This window comes from Hoplias malabaricus, chromosome 8 (genome assembly GCF_029633855.1).
Source record: "Hoplias malabaricus isolate fHopMal1 chromosome 8, fHopMal1.hap1, whole genome shotgun sequence".
Taxonomy (NCBI): domain Eukaryota; kingdom Metazoa; phylum Chordata; class Actinopteri; order Characiformes; family Erythrinidae; genus Hoplias; species Hoplias malabaricus.
In genome coordinates, this window is record NC_089807.1 from 35,059,641 (window position 1) to 35,074,504 (window position 14,864).

Sequence of the window (14,864 nt, forward strand, 5' to 3'; positions counted from 1 at the left end):
AACCAAAAATGTCAAAGTAAAACTAGTACTCTCTTGGTCTATGGCTGCTTAAAACTCTGTCTTAGTGGCTGAAAGTGTAAAGTCAAATATATATACAGTGGAACCTCTACCTACAAACTTGATCCGTTCCGTGACCTGGTTCGTAAGTGGAAAAGTTCGTTTTTGAGTCAATTTTCCCCATTTAAAATAATGGAAAAGCAATTAATGTGTTCCAGCCCCCACCCCGAAAGTCACCCATTTTGAACTGATATATGTTTACAAAACTCTCAAATTAGTAGAAAAAAATACATGCATCATTACTAAAAATAAAAAAAGAAATACAGTGGTAACAGTAATAAAAAAGAAATAAAGTGGTTACATATCGCTACCTTGAAGGCGTGATGGTGGGAGGTGGGTGGAATAACGGAGAGTAGGCGGGTGAATGTGGGGAGACGAAGCGTAGATACGGCTTAACTTAGCACGAATTTCGATATCTGCTATTTACACTAATGCTAAATTGCTAAAACTACAATTTGCTAATCTTAAAAGCTCACTCAAGTCTGGGCGCGCTGGGAGACTCGCCTATTGGGGTCAGTGGCCGTTTCCAGCCGCCGGCTCAGCGGAGGCTCGGGTTCGTTTCTAGAGTCATGGTATGTTGGGGGAGGCAAAAAAAATATTCAAATGCCCGGTTCGTATCTTGGTAAGTTCGTTAGTATAGGCGTTCGTTAGTAGAGGTTCCACTGTATAAAGTTTCTCAGGAGCTTGAGGAACACTCAAGTTTCAACCTACAAACATATAGCTGTAGCATGCCTCCAGCACACACTAATGCGGAGAATATTTAGCTCTTCACTTTTCTTTATCATATATCCCGTCACTGTCCAGTTGAAAACTACTAGCTTAATTTTTAGTATTCTACATCAGTTGAGCACAGCAGACTGAAATTTACATTACAAAACGTTTAAATGTTGTTTCAAATTAGATATGCATATATAATTCGTTGCTGATGTTTGTGTAGCTTATAGCCAAGTGCAATCTTTTTCATTGTATTTTTTAAACTAACTGTAGATTAGGATGATTTTACAGAAAGAGGCAAGGGATTAATATAATTGAGTTGGAGTTAGGCCTGTCACAATAATTACATTATCAGCTTTCACAGAACATATGCACATTTCCTTTTCCTGTATCATTTTTGCTGACCTCAGTGTTGCCTGCTGTGTTTACTTGTGTGGTTGTTTTCATAAGAGTAGTCACCAGTATTTTAGCCAGTCATGTTATTGTTTGTTCTGTTGTATGGTTTTCTCTGGTCTGTTCTGGGGCAGTTATGTTGTTTTGTTTGTTTTTTATTTCATTTATGTTTAATTTAATTAGGATATTGGAACATTCTATATTCCAATGTTTGAATATTTCTGATTAATTTTTGCTTAAAAACAAACAAACAAAAAAGGATAAAGGAAAAATAAATAAGTAATAAATAATCTGTTTCTCTTTAAATGAGTGTAAATACATTATTATGCTATAATAACCCTAACCCTAACTTGTGGTATAAAATGACTCTAAAAAGACTTTAATATGGTTTATCGCAGTTATTTCTGGGACGATATATCGACAACAAAAAATGGCTATTGTGACAGGTGTATGGTGTAAGTAGAGTGCAACATCAAATGAATTAATAAATTTAGATTTATACCATATGGACACTTTTTAAATTTTTTAGATATTTTTGAGATAAAAATCAAATATTGTCCAAAGGCTCCTCTCTCTTACTCACTCTCTTCTTCCAGCTCTAATTTCATTCATGAATTCTCCTTCACCTTCTCTTCTTTAACCTTTACCACTCACATTACCCATTCACTTTCACACTCTGCTCCACAAGTCATCATCTCACTATCTTTTTTCTGCATTATATTTTTGTCTTGTTCTTTTTCTTTCTTATTACTTTTTTTTTTTTTTTTTTTGATAATTATTATATATTATCCACATGCCCCTTTTAATGACTTAAATTTAGATTCTTTTAAGGCATCAATTTCTGACACTATCAGTCAGTTATGCACATTCATTGGGGTTGTAAAGTCTCCATAGGCATGCACTGAATATAGAATAAAAATTAAAGTAGGGATAATCCGAAACAAGTGCACATGAGCCTTAGATGCCTAATGTCAAATTTAGGGGTGTATATGCCCCTCAGCATTGAACTGTAAAGCAATGGCACTGCATTTTCTATAGTGATGGAGCACATATAGGATGACTTAAGGCCTTTTCACCCCGAGTCTGATTTTTGCACGCTAAACAAACACAAGTATATTAACTTTAAATTACATAAACTATATTAAGTGTCCTTCAGAATGAGCCCGAAGCGGACAGACCGTGATGCTGCGTCAGATTTTGAATTAGAACCTGTTCTATTTTCTGCGTTAATGGATGCATTAAAAATCAGGCCGACCAATCAGAGCGCCGTTGTCATGGTTACAGACCAAACAAATGAACAGAAAGACAGTGGCTGAACAGCTCGTCTTGTTTGTATCAGAACACAAAAGCTTAAAACATAACCAACACCCTGAAAACTAAAATGCAGAGGTTAAAGGAAATATAATTCAGAGCCTCAAGTGTCTTCTCTTAGTGTAACAAAGGGGAAACTACCTCCCTGTTACACTTAGTTCCAAGCTTAGTTTAATGGTTAGTGCTACTGTATGTGTGTTGATCTGCTTGGTTGTTTTTGTCGCTCATGCCTGCTTGCTTTAGCGGAGTATGCACTCAGAGTTCATGGAATTACTTTTCCGATCAAGCACTCTGCGCTTTTCGCATCTTTGCAAGCCCGTACGAGCTCCGGCGAAGGTTGTGCTTGCCAGGGAAAGCTGCCTGTCAGCCATCTTTGATCATGCCACCCTCTGATCACGTTTGAGGAGTGAGCCATGCAGTTAACAGCACATCAGAATCAGTCCATTCTGCTTCAGTTAATGTCAATTTGACTGACAGTTCTGTCGCCTACGTGAAACCACAGGCATCTGGGGCATAAATTAGCTCAGTTTAATGTCCGCTGGAGAAGCAAGTCGTCCGAGTAGAAAGACAAAGGGAAATATCTCATTTGCATCACTGAAGTAGAAAGAACTGAGCATTCAGGGACCAGACAAATGAGACAATATGTACCGGAAACATGAAAACCAAAATAAACAAAAACTCTAGCGGGCTTTTTCACTTATTACAGACAGACTAGCACAGATGTGATATCATAGTGATGTGTTGAGGCCTGCCTGTCTGTCTCTCTCACTGTGTCTGTCTTTCACCCCCCAACCCCCCACCGCCCCTGGTGTATGAGACAGTAAGACGCAGAGGATTAAGTGTGATTTAAAATCATGGCAAAACAAACTTGTATTTTCTCTGTTCTGTTTTCCATCTCCGCTCTCATCTCCCTTTGTCACTACTTTTTCCTTTCTTACACAGTCTCTCTCTCACTCCCTCTCTCTCTGTTTTGCTCTCCAGCTGTTGTGTTAATAGTTTCTCTGCTGCCTGGAGAGTGGAGTAATGAGATTCCAGTTGGAGCCGAGACCCTTTGGCTTGTGGGAAAAGTTATTTATTTATTAGGGGTTTTATTTATTTATTTAAATAAGGACAATATCTCCACAGAGCTGCTGTCTTTATACTCTCCCTTGTGTTTCTTCTTTATACACTCCCTTCTGTTTCAGCTATTCTCTCTCTCTCTCTCTCTCTCTCTTTCCCCCTCTCTTCTCATGTTCCTACACTTTGAGTTCAAGTTCCAGTCTGTGAAGCCGTTTTTGCTCCCCCTTCACCTCACGCTGTGGTGCACAGATTAAAGTGTGTAGTTTAATTGATGGTGCCCTATCTTAATTGAGAGTAATAAGGAGTGAGTGGAGCAGTGATGGGACTGTAATGTGGTTGGACTAGGACGTCAAGAGGCTTTATCTCAACCTGAAGTTCTCTGGGTCTGTTTCTGGATCTTTTGGTAGATGGCTCTATGGCTTCATCAGTGTTAACCTGAATATTAACTGATATTGTAAAACTGTATCAGTGGCAAAGTAAATCAACAATTTATAACTGATAATTGGTTTAAAATGGATCATTAAATTTGATATTTTCTGCATCTCTACAGCCAACTCATGGCTAGTATAAGTGCATGTAAATGTGTGTACAGGTTTAAATAAATGAAAAAATGCTTGAAAAAGTGTCAGTATCATCAATTGCAGCAAAAGTTGCAACAAAAATTAAAAATGTGTGTGTATATACTAAATTTGTACACAGCAGTCAATTTAAAATGTAGGTATAGTTATTTTTTACCTCTACATTGATGGAAACAAACACTGCACACAGTTCCATTTAAGGTTTAAAGACATTTTGATACATTGTGAGTTTATTTTGTACACTAACGCAATCCTAAAAAATTAAAACAAAGAGAACTAGTGCAATAAAAGCATCTATAATAAATAAATAATGTTTTAGGAAAACAATCACAGTACACAATCAAATCAATTTAACATTCTTAATATATCTAAAGAAAATTTGTATCTATATTAATTAGTGTATACTTCCTGTAAATTATACTGTAAATGAAGCACAGGCAAGTGATACCTTATTTCATACACCGAAGCTGATTCATCAACTGCACTCAAATCTCTGCGAGTTTCCACTGAGTAAAAAGAACGTTTCATGAGTCAGATGTGGATTAGAATGTACTTCATTTAGTGGTTAGGTCTGTGCTTGACTTTGACGCATAAGAGCCATTAATTACTACATAACAAAGAATTAAAATGTATTCGGTAACACTGTGTTGTGAAACTCAGGCTGCATGTCACCAAATGAGTTTGTTTTTTGAGCCACTTGGAAAAAGTCCTGATTCACTCTTTCACAACCAGAAGCTTCTCTGTACTGTACAACAGTAACAACCCAGTACACAGCTGTCATAATAAGAAGGTTGTGTCATTAAGTTATTGGACTGAACATGAGAGATGTTCAGCTGTTTAGACTTCATAATTAATGCCCTCAGGTCATAGATACTCATGGTAAAATCCTACTGGATTAATAACACTATTTTGTCAACAATTTATTAAGTCTTAACAGTTTAGGTGGTTAAATCAGAGATAGAAAGTCTAACTGAGAAATCACTGTACATTAATTATATATATTCATAGAATGTAAAAGAAATTACTTTTAATTTGAATGTGTAATGCATTCCATAGACCTTATTTCAAGATTGGACCAATCCTAGACTGCTATTATTCAATATAAAATGGAGTAGACATTTTGAATCCATGTTTAAAAAAAAACCAACAATAAAATCCTGGTTGACATGCACATGTGCTGCAGCAGCTCTCGCCACTTACTGTGTTTTTGGTGGCTCTGTGTGCTGCTGGCGTGCAGGCAGTGGTCTGCCCCAGCGTGGTCTGAGGGTGGAAGTTTAATTTCCTGTGACAGATCAGCATAGGGGCAGACAGTTGGAGGAGGGGGACTGTAGGTACACACTGAACAACAATAACTTGAAGAAGCAGCTTGCTATGTGGGGACATGGACATAACGGGGGTAAAATGGAAAAGCATATCTGCTCTCTTTCTCTCTTTCTCTGTAAACCCAGCATGCTCATCCAGGGCTCAGTGCTGCAGAGTTCGGCAAAGGATAGAAGAACTGAGACACATTAGCGTCACCTCATTGCCATTTATTACACTGTTCTTTCAGAGCAGCTTCATAAATGGGACTAATTGCAGGCTCATAGAGCAAAATGTCAGTACGGTTTGGGTGGGTGCTTATGTGTGTGTATGTGTGTGAGAGGGAAAGAATGTGCGCCTCTTTGCTCTTTGGGTTAGGCTTTGATGTACTTTCTGTTTGGTGTATTCTGAGGTGATTGGTGTGTTAAGCTAAGTGTTTGCAGTCATATTAGTTTTGTATGTACACTGCTCTCTTTATGAATTGTCCATTATATCAACTGCAAATACAGAATATAACGTGGCCATAAAGAATAAGCCTATGGTTATTTACACTCTACAAAGCTTGTGGTACATATTTAATGGAAAAGATCTAATCTAAATATGGTCTAGGGATGTCACGATACCAGAAATATATAAGTCGGTACCAATACCACGATTTTCGATACCACAACAAAAAATAAATAAATCAATTAAACGAATGAATGTCAACATAAAAAAGTCCAGAAAAAAAATGTACAATTTGATTAATAATCTATTTATTTTTTGTTTGTTTTGTCTACTGTAGTTTCTAACCCGTTGGAATGCTGAGAGCATTTGTATCTTAATTGTTTTTTGAATTTTTTTGTACATTTTGTAAACCTTTTGCTAGTACTTTTTACGCAAACATGAGGATTACTAACAAACGGTTTGACGGAAAGACTCAAAATTGGTTTCGTTTCGAAAGGAACAGCCTAAGGTATCGTAAGCGCTGGTTTGTATGTGCGTCACTTCTGGGCTCTTCAGGCTTCGTGACCCAGTAGTTTTGTTCGGTTGTTAGACTCAAATGCAAAATATTTCTGTATGTAACTTTTTTTTTTTTTTTTTTTCCTTCTTCTCCTGTCGACGCCATTACTCTTGTTGGTGGTGTTGTTTTAGCTTTCTCTGCTTATTAGCGTGTAGGCTTGTGTTATCTGGGAGATCTGTGCAACCTTCTGTTCCACCAGTACCACAGGAAACAAGAACCATTTTGTCTGGTACATGGTACAAAAATATCGGTTCTTGTGACATCTCTAATATGGTCTCAGCTAACTAACGTTTCTCTCTGTAAGCTGCGTTGTGAGGTACCAGACTCTTTTTCTTTTAATAGGCTTTAGATTCACTGCCTTTCCCAGTATAAAGCATTAAAACAATATCAGTGTCGAAGGTCTTGGTGGGTTTAATGTAACATCGTGAAAAATGCTGAGTGGCATGTTGTGAATGTTATGGCTGTGATCACATTCATTAAGAACAGTGAGTTTGAATTTTAGTGCAGTGAATAGCATTCAAGTGTAGGGTGGCCTTTTTATTCAGGATTAAGATTATAGAATTTTTATAGGATGTGTGTACTCGGGTGTATACTGGACGTTAGTTATTTTACAAACCAGCAGTGCACAAAAACCAAACTGTGTGTGTGAAGGAGGCCAGAGATTCTCTCAGCTGCAGGAGTTCCCACTGGGTATCGATACAGTGAGGTCTTAATCAAGGTCACTCAACCCCACAAGAGCTGACACAATTTTAAACTATGACCTCTGCGTTTACCAAGAACTACTGATGTAACTTTTTTTTTTTTTTCTTTGCATGCTCATTAGCTATAATTTGTTTATGCATTTACCTCCCTTTAGGAGTTTGTTACCTTCTCTTCCGTTTAACTCTTTGGCAGTGTGCCGTGTTGTTCACAGCATCTGGCGGAGTTTTCCCGTGTGTGGATGGGGATGTTTAGAGTACTCACGGGCTCTTTTCTGCACGATAGTGTGTGGCTTTAAAGTCAAGTATTTTTCCCTCTTCACTCCGAGGACGGCAGTGCTGTGCTGCATTAGTGCTTTTGGTCTGTAGTTATCTTCAGCTGGATGTCCATCAGTCAGGCAGCCTAATAATGATGAGTAGAAGATTGATAGTAAGTGGTTTGTTTGTAATCCTCTGCTCTGTTTTGCTTATTGTTGTTGTTTATTGTTACAACTTGTTTTCAATAATTCCTAATAATTGAATATTCTATTGATAAGTATCTGTGTATTTAAAAACACATTATATCAAGTTATCAACCTATAGATACATGCATCAATTATGAGACATTTGGGAGCTAAGTTAGATATAACAAGGAGATATATGTGTAATTTAGTTTGAGGAAAAACCAAGTCTGGCAACTAACAGTTGGCACAAACAGGAAAATATTTCCTGGAGGAAAATACACTTTGGGTAAAGAAAAACCCACCTTGTTCAAGGACAGTCAAGACAGTGCAGCATTCTGACTGCTCTCGGGTTCTCCCTGCAGTCCGCTTTGCTTGGGTTGCCATCACAGATTGTGTAATAATTTCATTTGGAATCACATTATTGGGCAAATGGCTGATACCAGTATCTGTATTCTTGCATCTCTAATTGTAGACACTAACCTCTTTCATTTTTACACCTTTCTAAAAATATTATTCTTTCATGCATTCATTCATTTATTTTTATTTATACATGTTTTCATTTTCTGTAATCATGTTATCTAGGGATGCATTAATATGGGAATTCTGAGCCCATATAATATCTAACGTTATATGTACATATCTGCTGGTGCCAATATACATATTTATAAGATACAGAAAGGTAAAATACCCTGTATTAACATTATTGACAAAGGTAACATTTATTGCATAACATTTTTAATTATAACAGCAGTATGCAAACAATAAAATGAAAGTTTTCACCTGAGAAAAATTAGCAACATTAAATTAGCTGACTGGTCCTTACATATGCCTCTTTCATATATAAACTCCCTAGGAGAATCCCTAGAGAAACTTTCACACAGCGCATAGCGAGAGATGCTCTGTCTCAGGTGTGCTCTCGCAGCGGGAGGTGAAATGTATGCTTTAGGTGTGAAACAGCGCCTGTGCAGCGCATGCGAAAGACTCTTGGAGCTATGTGACAGCAACACTACCTGCAGTGCCAACATGCGGCCCATAGCTTAGTTGAAATCTGTAAAGAGTAGACGCATCATTAAGTAGTTGAAATAAAGAATCATAGTATACATGTGACTAAACAAGTTTATTAAAAGATTCCAAACTTTTGAATGGAGTTTTTGTATCAACAAAAAGTGTGTATGTTTATTAGTTTTTCCACCTGCCTCTGTTTCAATGAGAGTCGAGTCATTACTGATTCAATGAGATTGGAAGTGCAAATATGCAACACTGACACAGCTCTAATTCCGAATTCACATTTGCTCTTATTTAAAGTTTACATACACACAAAAAACACACATGCACAAATACCCAGGCATTTAAATTGGCCAACACAACATGTTCATACAAAGCCAAGGAGGTCAGTCTTGCTGCTGGAGTATTCTGACCCTTGCGCCCTCACATCTCTTAGTTAATGCGCGTAGGAGAAAAACACCCTCCAAGTCTGTTTTTAACAGTGGCCTTTGCGGAGGGAGGTTAAGACCACTATTCATACCAGTTTTCACTGTGTTGCTGTTTCGTTCATCAGAGGTTTAGCTTTTAAAAAAATAATAATAATAATACTGTATTAGAAAATAAGCTATATTCATGAAAAAGTTTGGAGCTGGCTCTTTTACGACCGTATGCCAGGAAATAATTCGCTCAAACCTGCTGATTCATGTACGGCTTAAAGATGGACAGTGACAAATTAAGCTGAACATAGTTTCTAGCAGATCAAGCATAGTACATTATACAGTGGAAAAATTTAATAAGTGATTATGACAAGATGTTCAGTCAGACGAGGGGGTAGTTAACGCATCAGTGTACTGGTCTGATTGCACGTTAGGATAAGTTGAAGAATGCAAACAATAGGCAAGGTATTCTGAGTCATGATGGCTTTATAATAATAAACCTGCTTTATTCCAGAGATATTTTTACTGTGTGTGTCACAATCCAGCCAACAATAAATGTGCAAATATACAGGCTGAATTGAGGTGTCCTCAACACGGTGTAGTTAAAGCATCTTTCTGTCTTGTTTTCCTTTCTATTTATGGCTGTTTTACGTCTATTGTGGCAAACGTTCTTCAAACTACAGTACTGCTGAAATAACACTGGAATGGCATTGAACTGAATTGTCGCTGTATAATAAGTTGTCTCGGCTTGAATGTGTGCAGGATGCTTTTGCAGCGGTTCAGCAGAACAGTTAGTCTGTTTGTATGCTAAAATGATAAATCTTATGTAAAAGCTTCAGTAAATTCCGCTGCACTGCCAGCATTTGTTTCCCTCCACCAAGTGAAGTAAAATGAGTTTGAGTGTAAACTCAGAATGTAGAATAGAAAGGCTGTGTATCCTCCATTATACAGTACCAGTCAAAATTTAGACACGTCTTCTCATTAGTCATTGTCGGAATTGGATTATTAACTGTATAGAACTGCGTACTCGCCCTACCTCTGCACGACCCCAGTTATGGTCTCAAACACGTTTAAGAAGGCGAGCAGTTCTACAAATTAACTCTGTTCACTGAAAACCGTTCCAGGTGATGACTTCATGGAGCTGATTTAGAGAACGCAGAGTGTGTGCAAAGCTGTCATCAAAGCAAAATGGTGGCTACTTTGAAGAAACTAAAGCATAAAACATATTCTGGTTTGTTTAACACTACTTTGTTTAGAACATAATTTACTGTCTTCCGTGTTCATTTACAAAGTGGAAAATAATACAGTATGTACTGGTTTATATATATATATAATTTATAGATAATATATTCTTTTCATAATTCACTCTTTTAGAGAATCTAGAGACGCATTAGACGTTTTATTGAGTAATATAAACACTTCATGTTCAGAAGGTAGATTACGTTTTATTTATGCTGAAATATATATTAAATTACACACACTCAATCTTTCTCCTCTCTCTCTCTTACACACACACACACACACACACACACCATATATAGCACCAGAAATCTATATAGATGACGCTGTTTAAAGATCTCTCTCAATTCATTAAGCAGTAACAACCAAACAAATCGTTCCGCTGTTCTGATTCTGTCATTGTGGCATAGAGTCCGTGTGCAAGTGATGTTCCACTATCAGAAACACTGTCATTGTGGTGGTACCTCTTGCTGTCTCTGTGGTGGTACACTCAGGGGTATACATTCTGTACCTTTAGTTAGGGAACATGATTGTACCCTATTGTACAATTGTTTATTTTTAATACGCCCCATTTAAACTCCAAGTCTTATGTTCTTTAATTTGACACAGTTCTATAATGAAATCTTATAAATATTCACCTCTCCTTCTGGAGAAGAGAATGTAATGTACCCAGGAACACAACTGGACTTTAATACCACTGTTGTGCTTTTAAAGATACATTTACACTGTTTGTACCTTTAGTGACCAATAATGTTCCTCTACAGTATCATTTTCCCGGGGCAGGGAGTGGTGCATGTCAGCGGCCAGATACTCTTGGAATGTTCTCCATTAAAGTTTCAGTGTCAGATACTAAAGCTCTCTCTGAATAAATACATAAATAAATATATATATTTTGTTACACATTAATAAATGTATATGCTTATATATACAGAGAGAGATTATGAAATCCTTGCTTTATTTATGCCTCTAATGACATGACAGTTAGTTTTTCATGAAATATTCCCAGTAAATGTAACTGCTTTGCAGTCATTTGACTCATATTTTCAGTTAAACAATCACTGAGAAGGGCAAGTTGATGCAAAATATTTAACAGTGATCTTTAAAATCTTAATGATGCACATCAAACCTGGACGGTTATTGATTTTCTGATGCATCTCTTTGCTTTTTCAAATGAAACCATGAGGGCAATGCAGTGATACAGTACGACTGAGAATGCATGCTTTCTTTATATAAATGTATGCATAAGAGCCTTACATACATACATAAGGGGGTGTTAAACAAACTTCACCTATAAATTCTCTCTGTGGTTACGGATGGATGTGTCGAAATAAATGAGAATCTATTGTGGAATGCGGCAAAATATGAAGAATTATTCGAGCAATTACACCTATGAATAAGTCTTTAAGGCCTGACTAATTGCAGCAGTGAAATGAAGTAATTACTGAATCCCTAGAAGGAAAGCCTTGCCTTGTGTTTGAAGCATGCTCTTTCCTTTTTCTCAATTTAGAATAGCTGATACCGCTTTGTTCGTTTGACATATCTGGGCAATTTTATCGCATAGAAATGGAGCCCGTGTGGAGATGTGCATTTGTGGGACCCTGCTGTGGTAGCGTTTGCTCAACATTGTGTGGCCCAACTGCTAATCTGTCCCTGGCTTGGAACAAACCAATTTTCTGTCTCGTCTAGCTTTTTGTTTTTTGTTTGTGGAGCACTTTAAATAAATTGTAATTACTAGGCTTTTCAGAAACATATGTTTAATTTGCCTCACATTCTACATGGAAATCGGTAGATATACAGTATACAGCATTTGTACATTGTGTGAAAACATTAATTTATTCATGAATATGTGCGTTTCTTTCTCTGGAAGATATGCAGTTATTGATCGTATTATGTAGACCTGTCTGTTAGCATGTCTATGGTGTTAATTAAAAACGACCAACTATTCTGTTTTCCTGGTGAGGGGCCAAAGAGAACTTGGTTATGTGTTAATTCTTGTTACCTGTGTGCATCATAAATCTCACCTTTGCTCACGCTCTTCCCTCCTGTGGGAAAAAAAAGTGCAGTAGTGAGCAGTTCTGCTAAGGAATTATTTCTGGCTGACATTTTATATTTATCTTTCCAGCCCTGTTCCTGAAACTGAGTGAGTACTTGTGTTTTTTTATTAGGGTTGTGTATGTGTGTTTGTGATGATGCTGTTGTGTCTTGGGAGTATCTGTGTTCTTTTTGCAGCTTTCAGTTTTTCTGTGTGTGTATGGGGTGTGTGGTGTTTATATTTTTGTGTTTGCTAGCGAAAGCCTGAGGTAACAACACGAGACCTGTGTCTGCAATAAGACTCCACATGTGGACTAAAGTGTTGTTATATGTCACTATTACATTTATATTTGTTATTTTATTATATGCTTCCTGTTTTCTTCACATTTATTTTCCTCACCTCAGCTGATGAATATGAACTAAATTCACACCATTTGCATAAACGCTGTGAAAGTTCACAACAGGAAAGTAAATATGATTAATTAATTGAAACCAGACCGTTATGTAAGAAATGTCATTTATTTTAGGACATATTTGTGGCGGTGCATGATGATAGTATCATTAAGGGTATTAGTGGTATCAAAATAAGTATTAGCATTAGATATGCCTCGCTGTAGCGCGTTCCTGTGGTTCCCAAATATGTTATGAGCCGATGATGTCACATCACATCCTAAACTGCAGATAAATGTCAGGAAGTGATTTCATACTCCATGAGCTCTATCACACGCTCTAATAAAGCCGGTGGCTTGCTTCGTTTACAGTTGCTCGAATTGATTTCAACTGATAAACCACAGGAGCTTGTATCAAGTGCAAAAAGTTGTTGTCCCTGAGGGAGAAAAATGCAAGAATTTGACTGAAATACAGATTACAAGCTGCCACCTGCGGTCTGGACGAGACTGAATGCAGCTGCATTTTCAAAAGCTTCTTGTTTGAGTTGAATTGTGTTTCTTGTAGTTGTTGTTTTAAATCTATCACCAGCGTACAGCTGCATCACCAGCAGAACTATGTACAACACAGTATTCGTTCTCACAACCGTATGAGGGCGAATTCATTTTAATTTGCCACTGTCCCTCTCCACAAAGGGAACTGGAAAGCTGACTTCATGGTGTGGTCTTGGAGGAGCAAGTAGTTTATTTGGGTCCATTCTGTGAGTGCTATGGGAGACCACTGGTGATGGACTTAAAATCATAAACAAATACAGGAGGTCCTCAGGTTACGTCAGTCCCGAGTTCCGATGTTTCGTGGTTATGACACATCTCCCATTTACTGTATAAAGCCTTGTTTCGACTGGTTTTGCGTCGTAAACGTCGTAACGCGAACTTCGTGTTAGGTGTACGCGGCGGAAGAATACACGGTTACGCGGCTCGGGACCGAGGAGGATAGGTGTTAGGATAGGATAAGTGCTTACAGTATGTTATTTACGTACAGTATGTACGTATGTTCCGACTTAGACCGAAAACCGGTTTACGACGCGACGTAGGAACGGATCAACATCGTAAGTCGAGGACCCCTTGTACAGTTCAGATAATAAAGTGTGAAAATAATAAAATTGGTAAATCCCTCCGCCCAATTTTAGTTTGCCATAGTAACAAACTCTACTTCACTGTCCTAACCGCCCAGACCGGATCAGCCTCCGCTCACTAACAACTTAATATACTAACCTGCCGAGTAAAATACCCACACCGCTTATCTGTTGAAAAAACTGCTACAGCTAACCTTCCGCACAAAGACGTCTATCTAGCCTTGTGTGCTCGGACAAGCTGCAATTATCGCAAATTTCCATGTTTCCTTTATAGCGCACTATAATAGGGAGGTAACTTAGCCGTTTTAACCAGTCAAACAGTTCATTATAGCTATAGTAACCCTATCTGCATGACTTTAAGGATTTAAATGAATTTTAAGGATTTTGTCTTTGGATTAAACCCACAGTAATGCCTTACATGTAATGTTAGTGCACTATGTAGGGAACGAGGAGTGATTTGAGAGACACCCTGAATGTGCTGCTAAAAGCCTCTCACGAACACAAAGTTTTGTTTGGCTTATTATTATGTTTATTTCAAGATGAAGTTGCGGTTTTGTATGAATCACAGTATTTAAAATAAATTCCAACGAAGTCTCGAAGAAAACACACCTGTTCATGGGGTCCTCAACTGTTCTCTTCTACAAATGTAGGGCACTGCAGAAAAAGTTAGGGAACCTAGGGCATTCATGCCATGTTTTGTAGGAAACCTCTGGCTGTAGCGCTTTGAGGAGAAGATAGAGGTGAGGGGAGGCCATTTTGTGTGCACACAAGTACTGCCTCCTCATGAGTCAACCGCGGCACACACGTGCACTCATGGAAATTAAATGAAGTTATTTAATAGCACTAAATTATGGATATCTGCTAGTGCATGTTCTAAAACTTGTACTTGTGGAGAGCCTACTGGAATTCCTGCAGGGCAGAACGTACACAACTCCCCTGCACTCATTAAAAAGACATGTGGCTCCACCGAGTGTCACTCTACCACACACAGACCTGTCCGTAGATAGGCGCGTGACTCATTGCAAGTGCCCTACTCTATTGATTTCACTGTGCAGATAGGCCTGGTCATGCTAGGGGTGCCATTTCAAAGCCCCTC

The 14,864-nt window shown here is 37.9% G+C and overlaps 1 protein-coding gene across 3 annotated transcripts in view; it reads left to right on the forward strand.

The window, feature by feature from the left end:
• Positions 1 to 14,864, forward strand: part of ndst2a (N-deacetylase/N-sulfotransferase (heparan glucosaminyl) 2a) — a 160,283-nt gene that overhangs the window by 38,465 nt on the left and 106,954 nt on the right. For 2 of the 3 annotated variants that reach the window (XM_066678766.1, XM_066678765.1), the window contains exon 3: positions 12,338 to 12,355. The exons of the other annotated variant lie outside the window; for it this stretch is intronic. The gene's annotated coding sequence lies outside the window, so the exon portion shown is untranslated. The remainder of the gene's footprint in view (positions 1 to 12,337; positions 12,356 to 14,864) is intronic. 3 annotated transcript variants of the gene reach the window in all.